Source organism: Apodemus sylvaticus, chromosome 23, assembly GCF_947179515.1.
Source record: "Apodemus sylvaticus chromosome 23, mApoSyl1.1, whole genome shotgun sequence".
NCBI lineage: Eukaryota > Metazoa > Chordata > Mammalia > Rodentia > Muridae > Apodemus > Apodemus sylvaticus.
Window position 1 is genome coordinate 50,761,629 of NC_067494.1, and position 12,652 is coordinate 50,774,280.

General features: G+C 42.6%; 1 pseudogene; it reads right to left on the reverse strand.

The window, feature by feature from the left end:
• Positions 1-5,098: 5,098 nt before the first annotated feature.
• On the reverse strand, positions 5,099-11,594 carry LOC127673757 (ATP-binding cassette sub-family F member 2-like; annotated as a pseudogene).
• Between the last annotated feature and the right edge of the window lie 1,058 nt (positions 11,595-12,652).

Genomic DNA, 12,652 nt, shown 5'->3' on the forward strand with positions numbered 1-12,652 from the left:
CAAGTCAGGACTGGAACTCAAGCAGGTCAGGAAGCAGGAGCTGATGCAGAGGCCACGGAGGGATGTTGCTTACAGGTTTGCTTCCCCTGGCTTGCTCACCCTGCTCTCTTATAGAACCCAGGACTACCAGCCCAGAGATGGTGCCACCCACAAGGGGCCCTCCCACCTTGATTACTAATTGAGAAAATGCCCCACAGCTGGATCTTATGGAGGCACTTCCCCACCTGAAGCTCCTTTCTCTGTGATAACTACAGCCTGTGTCAAGTTGACACACACAAAACCAGGCAGTACACTTACACCCAACCATTGGACTGAAGTCAGGACCCCTATTGGTTGAATTATGGGAAGGATGGAAAAAGCAGAAGAGGAAGAAGAGCAGTCTCAACTAATCCTGACCCCTGGGAGCTCCCAGACACTGCGTCACCAATTAGGCAGGATCCAGGAGCTGGTGTGAGGCCCCCTACACATATACAGCAGAGGACTTCCTGATCTGGCCTCAGTGGAAGAAGATGTGCCTAAGACTTGAGGCCCCATGGAGGGAAAAATGCCTGACGTTGGGAGGAGGAATGGGACAGGGAACTGTGGGAGGTAGCAACAGGAGAGGGTGGCAGCTGGACTGTAAATAGATTAAATAAATAAATAAACAAACAAACAAACAAACAAAATTAATCTGTCCCCTCTGTTCAGCTGAGGTAAGACATATGCTTCATGTAAATCCAGACTTACCATCATACCTTCCTAGATTCATCAAGTCCTTTAGAGGATCTAAAAAACAATCCTGACAAAATCCTCCAGACATCTCCAGTGGGCAGACCCATCAGCTGTGAACTTCTCCACCACAGAGATAGTTGGATAAAACACTGACAATAACTTAAGAGTACTCAATTTTGTCCTTTCTTCAGAATAGATTAAATAGACCTTCCATGAAAAAAATGGGATTTTTACTTTGGAAGCCTCAAAGCCAATCGTGTTCACAGTAGATGCCACAGAGGAGTGATTTTCAAGGGGACAAGACGCTGTTGCTTCTCTTTCTGCTACCCTTTCCTCATTTTGCTCACCTGAGAAACCATATGTAAGGCTGTGTTATGCAAAGAGAGTCAAAACCTCCAGAAAGCAGACATTTTTAAAAGCCTGAAGAGTAAGCTACCAAGAGTTTACCAAATGTGTGTAAATGATAAAGAACAATATCTAGTATTGTTCTTTGAGCACAGATGCACATCTATGTCCACCATTACCATGGGATTACTCACTTTGAGAGCATCATTGAAGGATAGTCTGACAAACTGACGGTTGATGCAGGAGCAGGCGTGGATCTCTATCTCTCTGTCGGCCACCTGAATCCCCTGCCTCCCAGTCCACAGGGAGAAAGCTCACTGCTCACTCAAAACTCAGTCTGCATTGCTGTTCTGAAGAGCAGGTCTGCTTTCCTCCTGTCCTATGGTTTTTTCCATGGTTGCTGCCGCATCTCTTATTTTAGGTTAGGAAAGTTTTCTTCTATGATTTTGTTGAATATCAACTAATTGACCACACACACACACACACACACACAGAGCTCCCAGGAACTAAACCACCAACCTAAGAGTGCCCAGGGAGGGACCCATGGCTCCAGCTGCATATGTAGCAGAAGATTGCCTTTATTGGCATTAATGGGCAGGGAGGCCCTTGTCCTGTGGAGGCTCAATGCCCCAGCACTAGGGCAGTGAAGCAGGAGTGGGTGGGTGGGGGGAGCACCCTCGTAGAGGTGGGAGTAGAGGGATGGGAGAGGGGTTTGCAGAGGGGAACCCAGAAAGGGGGACAACATTTGAAATGTAAATAAATAAGAAACCAAGGGGAAAAAAGAAAATATTTTATGTTCTTTGGAACTGGGACTCTTTACCTTCTAGTCTTAAGTTAAGTCATTTCACACCACCCCAGATTTCCTGGATGTTTTGTGTCTGTTTTTAGTGTTTTTGACTGATGTGTCAGTTTCTTCTATTGTAGCCTCTATGGCCGATATTTTCTCTTCCATTTCTTGTATTCCGCTGGCAATGCTTGTATCTGTGGTCCCTGTTCTCTCCCCTAGGTTTTGCATTTCTAGGATTCCCTCAGTTTACATTTTCAGGTCTCGAACAGTTTTATTTCTTTCTGTTGCCTACTTAATTGTATTTTCCTGTAGTTTTTAAGTTTCCTTGTTGAAGACCTCTATCATCTTTCTAAGATTGTGTTTTAGTTGTGTTGGGATAGTCAGGGCTTGCTGTAGTAGGATAGCTGTGCTCCAGATGTGTCATATTGCCCTGGTTTTTGTTGACTGTGTTTTTTTTTCTCGGGCTTTTAGCCTTCTAGATGGCTTTAGTCCTGGATATTCCTGTTGTGGTAGGTATTGGGAAGGGGCCTAATCTTGATGATCCTGGTGCGGCAGGCCTCTGGCATTCTTGGTCTGTATGGTTCTGGATCAGCAGATGTGATGAAAGGTGGGTAGAGAGGTGCCCAGATAATGGAGGACTGGTAGGAATAGGAGGCTGACATTGGATCTGCCTGTGCAGTATCAGACTGGCTCCTTCTCTCCATCCTTCTGTCTTAGCCGCTGTTGTACTTAGAGTACTATGTTACCACACTTGACTTAGCAGCTCTGTAAACTTGATTCCCCCTTTCTGAAGCAAAACACAATAAAAATAAATCTTAAGGAGAAAAGGGTTTGTTTGACCTACAATTATAGACTACAGCCTGTTGCATGTAATTTTAAAAACGCGCTTGTTCCAGCTAGACTCTGGGATCGACAGCCGCTCGCCTGCAATCCACTCAGCCCCCATGGCTACCGAATGCTTTCCCGAGAGCGCCACCCATTCCGATCCGATCCTCCAGCTGCCTTGCTACGGGGCTCACCAACCATCCCTCCTGAAAACACCTGGAGCTACTGCTCGGTTCCACGGACAGGCCACCCAGGAGGCCGGCTTTCTCCTGCCCATCTGAGTCGCTGTAATTGGAATACCCCAATCTTCATATTTTAAAATCAGCCACATTATACAACCACTGGGCCTGGAATCTATTGTCCTAAACTCATCAGCTATCCTGTGTTGGTGGTTGAGGCCACCACCAGTTCTAATAGCCCTCAGGCCTACATGGTGTCTGCCCTCCTCTCTCCAAAGCCTGATCATAAAAAAGCCGTTTTCTCTATCTCACCTCTTGCTTTTCCTCTTGGGACCCGGACTTGCCACCTCTATATCCTAGCCCAGCAACGGGCTTCTGCCATCTTTATTGAGCCAATCAAGAAACAATTATGGAACCACCCCCCACAACAACCCATCACTGTGGGGAGCTCAAAGCAGAAGGAACTAGGAGCAGCTGGTTACATTACAACCACAGTCAAAAGCAAGAGAATGAATTACTGCATGGATGCTGGTACTCAAGTCATTCTTTCCTTCTCACTCAGTTCTAGGAACAACGCATGAAGCAGCCCTGCCCACATTCAGGATGTGTCTTTCCACTTCCTTTAATTCGATGAAAATAATCTGGCTAGGCGCGCCCAGGCAAACCTAATCTAGACAATTTCTCATTGAAACTCTATTCCCTGATGAGTCTACATTGTGTCAAGTTGTCAATCAAAACTGACTATTGCTGCATCTTAAACAGGAACACAAAGAAAACAAAAATAAACCTAGTTACACAGGAGTTCCATTTATGCACAAACAATGTTTAGCATTTAAGCTAATCTTAATGTGATAGAGACAAAGACTTTGGGTGAATCGTAAGGCATCTCTGTTGGCCATTCCCTCCATTCTGCTCCATTTTTGTCCCTGAATCTTGTAGACAGGAGACATTTTGTGTCAAATGTTTTGTGGGTGGGCTGGTGTTTGTACAGCTCCGCTGGAAGGCCTGCCTGGCTACAGGAGAAAGGGAAACACCAACCAAACTACAAATCCTGTGTTCTACAATAGTGTCTTGTCTATGTGACACTGGTAAAATAGTGGTACCAAGTTTGTGGGGATAACCGACCACTACCTGATTCAATTTTCAATCTACTTCCTGAGATGAAACTATGGCTAGCACCATGCAGGTGGCCAAAAGCATAAAATTAGATAGGTCATGGGCCTAGGGGAGAACCAAATATTATTGTTCTGCCAAAGACAGCATTAAGACATCTCCTATCTACATTCTGCTCTACCCATAGATCAGAATCTGGATCAGTTATCAATAGAGAAGCTTCTTCTTGAAGATGGGAACTGATACAGAGACCTACTCCTGAGCAGCGTACAGAGACGGAGCACTCAGTCCTAAATGGGATGTCTTCATCTAACCCTTCCCCTCGGGGCTTCACAGACCTATGCAAAAGAGAAGGCACATGATTCTAAGAGTCAGAGGTGATGGATGACACCAAGTCCTTTCAGACACGACAGCCCTGGTACACACATGAACTCACAGAGCCTGTAGCAGTATCCGCTGGAGCTGTACATGTTCAAGTCGGATTGTAACCAAGGGCAGAGAGAGGGAAAGAGTTACCACTCCTCACCAAGAAGCCACCTCCAATTGATATCTCTTCAAAAAAGGAAAACAATTAGTTTTCTACAGCAGAGCTCAATGGGAATATTAACTATAGTTCAGGACAGGTCCCAACCCTAACAATAAATGACCAACACAAAATAAAGTCAGTAATACTTCTGTAGACTTTTTGTCTCATATAGCTGTTGGGGCCATGTTTTGTCTCATTAGTCTTTTGCTTGAATATTATGGTTTATAATTTTATGTTTTTATAGATATTTATACATATATGTGTGTGTGTGTATATGTGTGTATATGTCTCTTGGGTTTTCTCTTTGTTGTTATTATTCCTTAATTCTTCTTTGTTTGCTTTTTTATGCTTGTTTATTAGAGAGAGGTGGGGCCTAAAGTTGGGTGAGTAGGAAAGTGGGAAGATTCTGGGAGATGTTGTAGATGGAAAACCAGTTCAGAATATACTGTGTGAAAAAATTCATTTTCAATAAAAATGATTTTTAAAAGAGATTTATTTTCTAAGCCGAAACACATGAAGAGTCAAAAGGGAAGTAACTACAGATAGGACAGAAGCCACACAAAACACTCCATTGTTTTTCTTTGCGTCTATGTTTCTTAAGAACTTGATATGCTAGAATACATTGAAGGAGCGGAAGGTCAAAACATTATCAAACAAGGGACACATTTCCAATCCTGCTTCAAAGTCACAGTTGTTATGATTCTTGAGATGAAGCCCTTGAAGTGGAACAGGAAGAATTGTGATCAGTGTTGGACGAGCATCATAAATGTGACCACGAACCAAGGCAATCAATAGAGGTCCTAGAATTAGAAGAAAAAAAGAGGAAATTCCTTCTGAGACACTGATGGTTACCATCATATGGTAGAGCTGGTAATGAAAAACTAATTCAGAGTATGACATCCAAACAAAATGGATGCCATCTTTGATTCTGCCTGAGTCAGTGTCTTTGTTTCATTCTGTTGCTGTGATAAGTACAATGAGCAAAAGCAACTCGTGAAGGAAAAGATTTATTCACCTTACAATTCTAAGTTACAACCTTTCATTGAGAGACATCATGGCAGGTCTTCAAGCAATACCTGAGGCAGACACTGTGGGACTATGCTGTTTACTTACTAGCTTGCACATATTGACTTGTTGTTGACTGACAGTTTCCTCTCTTCTTAGTCACAGGTCTGCGCTCAGCTCCATGTTTATACAGCTCAGGTCTACCTGCCTAGGGGTGGTGCTTCTCACAGTAGGCTGTTCCTCCAGTATCAATCATCAATCAACCATTGCCTTGTAGACCTTACCATAGGCCAGTCTGATGGAAGCAATTCCTTTTTTTTTTTTTTTTTAGAAGTAGCAACAAAATAATTTTATGTTTGGGAGCCACCACAACATGAGACACAATAATAAAATATCACAACAACAATATTAGGAAGGTTGAGAACCACTGATCTGTTGGTTTTTTTTTTAATTTTTTTATTCAATATATTTTTTATTTACATTTCAAATGATTTCCCCTTTTCTGGCCCCCCACTCCCCGAAAGTCACATAAGCCCCCTTCCCTCCCCCTGTTCTCCCATCCACCCCTTCCCACTTCTCTGTTCTGATTTTGTTCTATACTGCTACACTGAGTCTTTCCAGAACCAGGGGCCACTCCTCCGTTCTTCTTGTACCTCATTTGATGTGTGGATTATGTTTTGGGTATTCCAATTTTCTAGGCTAATATCCACTTATTAGTGAGTGCATACCATGATCCATCTTTTGAGACTGGGTTACCTCACTTAGTATGATGTTCTCCAGCTCCATCCATTTGTCTAAGAATTTCATGAATTCATTGTTTCTAATGGCGGAATAGTACTCCATTGTGTATATATACCACATTTTTTGCATCCATTCTTCCATTGAGCAATTCCTTAACTGGGGGGTCTCTGCTCAAACATAACCGAGGCAGTGAGTGCCAGCAACCACGACAATCTCTTGACCTTTAGGAAAGCAGAACTTCAAAAATGTTTCCGTGTCATCAGGGATCCAAATGCTGTTGCTGTTGTCAGCCCAATTAGGCAAAGGCTAAAAGGAATCCTGTAATCAGAGACTGTTTTAACTCTCAGACTTGTTTGCCTGACAGAAAACAAAGGTCATGTCTTTGCCTGTTTTGATATCTGAGGAAGAATTCTTTACCTTTTAGAAGTTTAAATCTAATCCATTGTGCTTAGAATTATTGAGGCTTCACTCTTTTACGTTGTCATTAAGTCGTAGCTGAGATTAAAAGTACTAATGGAGTACTATTCAGCCATTAGAAACAATGAATTCATGAAATTCTTAGGCAAATGGATGGAGCTGGAGAACATCATACTAAGTGAGGTAACCCAGACTCAAAAGATGAATCATGGTATGCACTCACTAATAAGTGGATATTAACCTAGAAAACTGGAATACTCAAAACATAATCCACACATCAAATGAGGTACAAGAAGAACAGAGGAGTGGCCCCTTGTTCTGGAAAGACTCAGTGAAGCAGTATAGAGCAAAATAAGAACAGGGAAGTGAGAAGGGTTGGGTGGGATAACAGGGGGAGGGAAGGGGACTGATGGGACTTTCGGGGAGTGGGGGTCCAGAAATGGGGAAATCATTTGAAATGTAAATAAATATATCAATAAATTAAAAAAAAAACTGTTCTGAGACAATGATCTTGTATTAAGTAGAGAGAGATAAGAAGGATAGTACTTCCTATCCAGGAGTAAAAATTCAGAGTATGTTTAGACAATATCTCATACGTCATTTTTTCCCTAAATGCAACATTTTATTGTATTAGGCACATAGCATGGAATCTATTACCCGCAATTCAAATGTATTTTGTAGGAAAGGAAACCTGACAGGATTTCACACCATCTTCACAATTAAACTACTGTTTTCCCTGCCTTCTTTAAACAGTAATCAACGTGGTTACATTTGTGTGTGAAAAAAATAACCTTCTTATGGAAGGTTATTGTTTCAGGATTAAAAAAAAATCACCATAAGACTCTTGTTTGTATTTTGTTTTGAGACTAGGTCTTACTGGGTAGTGTCAATCTAGCAATTAATTGGTAAACCTTTTCCTTCAACCTGAGTGCTTGGATTTCAAGCATGCATCACAGAATTCTTACAGACGTCATGCCATGACCATGATTTCAATCAGAGCTACTCAGCCCATAGAAGAGGCCGATGCATTTTTATATTCAAAAATTTTATATCCAGGTTACTTATGTCAGAAGGTCATTAGTAGAAATTGGGAGAAGTTCTTCGTATGTATTGTATTAAACATGAGGAAGTTTTATAAATTTTTATTTTGTTTGAGGTAGCATAAAACTTTTACTAGATAATACAAAAATTTTTTAGCTTCTTTTTTCTTTATTGAACACTTGGTAGATGACGCATAGATCTACACTGTCAAATAATTATTAAAATACTGACCAGGACTAGGCCCTGGCAAAGAGCTCCAAACCAGAAGCAATAAAGATTAGGGGTGATGGGCTGGCAATATTTCTCCAACATCACCAAAACCCATAAAAGGCTGAAATTAACTATAATTCCTAATATAAATATTTTAAATAAACTAACCTTTAAAAGACAAATAAGGCAATGAATAAAGAAACTGTTTTAATCTAACCCTGTAAACCCATAACTATATTTTTTGATCTTATTGACACATTTTATGCTTGTGTAGTTTTATGTAACATATAGAAATTTGAACGTAAAGCAATTAAATTATATACTTGTTAATGAAATGTTGATAGTTCTATGTTTATTACAGTTTTGTTCATTACATAAATAATCCTATTGCTAGACTTATATTCAATAAATCACATTATTTGTTCTTTGCTCATTGTCTTTAATGTTCCTCTGGTTTAAAAGAATGATACCCTTTCAAAAATTAAATATGATATCATTAACGGCTCTACCAGTAAACAGAAAAAATAAAAGAGAGACTCTTGAATCCTTCCAGGGCTTGGGCCCTGGCTGCATGCATCAGCGCAAAGTAACCAGCAAGGGTCTGGAGAGAACAGCCAGTTGAGTCCAGACAGACAGACAGACCCAAATGGAAGGAAGGTGAGAAGCAGACAGATGCTGTCCAGCTGGGGATATGATGCAGTGAAGGCAGGCTGGCAGGAGAGGCTGGGTGCAGAATTGCAGCGAGGAGGGAGTGCAGGGTCAGGTGCCAGCTGGCAGTCTCCAGGTTGCTGCATTCCTGACCCAAGCCTAGCTGAGTCTCGCGTTGTGTGTCCTCTTGGTACGTCCATCCAGCCTGGACTTGAGGTGCTCCTTGTAGGCTTGGATGTCTCCAGGCTACTTGGTGATTGTCTGTTTCTCACAGAACCAAAGCTCCTGTGCAACTTGCTGGATGAATCTGAAGTCGTGGCTGACTGGCATCATGCCACCTTCAAACTCATTGATGGCATCTGCTGTAGGGAGCTGTTTGCTACCGTGCCCTTAAAATGGCGCCGGTTTTTGCTTTCCGCCTTCCCGCTGGCAGGCTCCCCATAGTAAACAACTCCTTATTTGGGTGGAGCCTGTTGAGTCTTGCGCCTTCTGCATGGATACAACCTATCAGCAATGCCCATGTGGCTAAGCCTGATTGGCTGGTATTAGTATTTAAGGACTTGGCTTATTCTCTCCAGGGTCAGAAGAAGCTTGTACAGGGATCCTGAGTAAACTGCTTGGAGAAGATCTTCCTGTGTTGCGTCATTCCTTGCCGGCAAGGGTGGTCGCGACAATCTGCCAGAGCATCAGTGGTCTCTATGTCCAGGTGATTGGTAGGCACGTCCAGAGAGAGCATGTGAGGGTTCTGCCAGGTTAGCCAGGCCAGACACACTTGGCACTTCTGCCCATCTGACAGGTTCCAGATTCGACTCACCTGCTGTTTCCCAGTGAGGCCATATCTTCAATGATCATCCTCATCTCCTCTTTCTCCTCGATCTCTGGGTAGCTCTTCATCATGTATACTCCTAACGATGAAAAGTCCAGGTCCAGGTGCTCCTGTCCGTGCTAATGCTAACACCTTATCTTGACACAAGAATGCTTCCAGATCATTCCATCTGTAGGCAGAAGCTCTCCAGTTAGCAGGCTTCAATAGTGTTGACTTGCCTGCTCCGTTGGTCTTACCAGAGCCACTCAAGTGTCAAGGTCAATGCCAAATTCTAGACTATTGTAGATGCAAGGCTGGTCTTTTGTGTACTTAAAGCTCACATTCTGCACCATGATGACAAGTGGTGGGATCTTACCATACGGTGGGAAATAAAATAACAACATCTTCTCACTCACACCTCTTTCTGTCAGTCCAGATGCCATCATTTTCTGTAGTATTTTCTCTTCACTTTGGGCCTGCTGGGCCAGCTTGGCACTGCCATGGCCAAACCTGGCAATGTAGTTCTCCATGTGTGCTATCTGGTCCTGTTCCCAGTAAAACCTCTTCATCTGGCTCTCTTCCATCTCCAGCCGTGTCTTCACATACTGATCATAATTACCCGCGTAATACTTCAGCTTCTTGTTGTGCATGTGGGTGATATTGGTAAAGACCCCATTCAGGAAGCCCTGGAAACGGGACACAAGGGCCAGAATGTGCTTGAAAGTCTTAAGTTCCTCTTCCAGCCATATGCAAGCATCCAGGTCCAGGTGGTTGGTAGACTCATCCAGAAGCAGCATGAAGAGCCAAATAAAGAGGGCTCTAACAATAGCAAATCTCATCAGCCAGGCACCACTGAAGTCTCAGCTTCTGGCGCTGCACGGCAGGTGCTAAACCCAATCTATGTAAGATCGTTGAAGCCCTAGGCTCTGTCAGCCTCCAGGCCTTCCAGCAATTCGTAGAGTTCCATGAGCTTCTCACACTCCATATCCTCATGAGGGAATCGCTCAGCCTCTCTCCAGCATGACCCGCTGTGTGTGCACCTCCATCACACACTGCAAGGGTGTTTTTGTCCACTAGGAGGCATCTCACGATGACTAGGAGTCGGATGGTAGATGCCAGTGTGCTCAGGGATGGGCATTTCACTTTTCCCAGTAGCAGAGAGCAGCATGGATTTTTCAATTCCTTTTAAGCCAATGTGGCCATAGCGCCGTCCTGAGTTTAATTCCAGTTCAGTGTCGCTGAGCAGCTCTGGACCATGCAAGGTGAGGGAGAGGTTGATAGTGTGGACATCAGCACTGTTGGGGTGAGAAGCCAGGATGCCCGTGACAGCTCAGGCAGCAGTCTTGGTCATCTCAAGGTCCTCCATCTCCTTGGTCAGCAAACCCACTTCTGTGGTCTCTCTCAATTGGCCTCTTCAATTTTCTCCTCTGCCACCTGAGGTTCTGTGACAGTGTCTCCATTTCCTTCTTTAGGGGTGACCTCTTGGCCAGGTCGGAAGGCATGGTGATGAGCCACAGGGGGTAGACACTGCTCTTTCAGGAGTGGGGTTTCGTGCCTCTCGGCCTCTTTTGCACCAGAACAAAATTCTTTACTGTTATGGTTTTAAAAATATCTTTAAAAAAAAAAAGAAAAATAAGGAACGCAGCATGCTGACATGGAGAAACAGAAAAGGCAGTCCTCATTCCCATGGTGCAAGTGCCAAGTGACCTTTCGAATCTAAACGAAAACAAATTAACAATGACAGCCTCAGATTCTCACTGATCTATCTTGGAAACCATTATTGCAAATTGTATCTTACCAGAAGTGCTTTTTTGTAATAAAAATGAATTATTCATGAAAATCACTTCATTTCATAGGGCACCTACTGAGAAGGGTTTGCATCGCCTACTGAAGTGTGTGTTCAAGCTGTGCAATTAAACCTTCACTATCAAATTTATTTTGCTTTGCTAATGCCTTATAATGCATTGTAGGAAGGACAGTGACAAACACCTATTTGTATTCATAGACCATTAAAATAACTAATTAGTATTTGAAAAGGTCACTGAAAAGATCAGAGGAAGGCTTTCTGTGGCATTTAGCCACAGACTCAAGTGGTAGGGACACTTTGTCTTCTTTTGATTGAATCTCTAATTCATAACATTCATATTCTCATAGGATCCCTTAGAATTAGTTTGTATTTTCTGCACAAGAATTTCATAGCACTTGCCCACAGAAACGGTCATGGAAGACAAATTCCCGCATTATTTATTCATAAGCTGTTTGGCTTGAACAGGAATTTCACACACACATACACACACACACATACACACACACACACACACAAAACTGAACATTTTTGTGTAGAGGATTACAATACCGTCAAAGGGAGCAAGGCATTCAAAATGCAGGTAAAGGTCACGGTAAAGCACATTTGAAAAACCATCCTTATTCATATTTTTCTTTTCTGCTGCATAGACACAAGTTGTACATGTTTCTGTTCTCCACGAGGCCTATGTAACAGAACCTTTTGTCTGTTGCTTTTTCATATATTAACTATAATTTTATGTGTTTGCTCTATAGAAATTCTACTCTGTGGAACAAAAGGGACACAGATGTGGAAAGGGGACTAGTTGGAATGAGTAGGTGAAGAATTAGGGTGGGAAGATGAATGGGAGGGTGACAGTAATCAGAACCCATTACATACATGTATGAAAATTCTCAAAGAACAAATTTAGTAAAAGATGAAAGTACTTCTAATGTATTCTTTCTTTCATTGACTCGCTTATAATCATTTCTTCACCTGTTCAGTTTCGGTTACTATGCTCTGTAGCTCTGCCTGAGGAGGTAGAGTTGAAAGTAGTCTCCTCTTGCTAGAAAGTTCAAGATTAGTTGGAGATAGGAGTGTAAATTTACATGTGTATTGTAGTTGGAAAACTGCCATGATTGATCTGCACCCAAGGTGCTTTGAGAAATTAGAAGTGAGGCACCTCATTCCTTCAGGTGCTGGAGGAGTGCCAGAGAAAGTTTACCCAAGGGCATATGGAGAGGGGAGAGCCAGTTAGTCATGGGATCAGGGGGGTGGGGTGGGGGGGAGAAAACTATTCCAAGGAAAGCTAACAAAAGAGACAAGAAAGCGTGTCCAGTTCTGGAACTGAGAGCTCCAAGAGCACGAAAGAGGGAATTAACGTTAGGACCAGTCTGTAGTGTTGGACATCTAATCTAAGACAGTGATGAGCCCCTGGAGGCTCACAGTTTCAAATAATGATCAGAATGGTAGATTTAAAGAGTTTATTTATTTATTTATTTACTCTGTGTGTGTG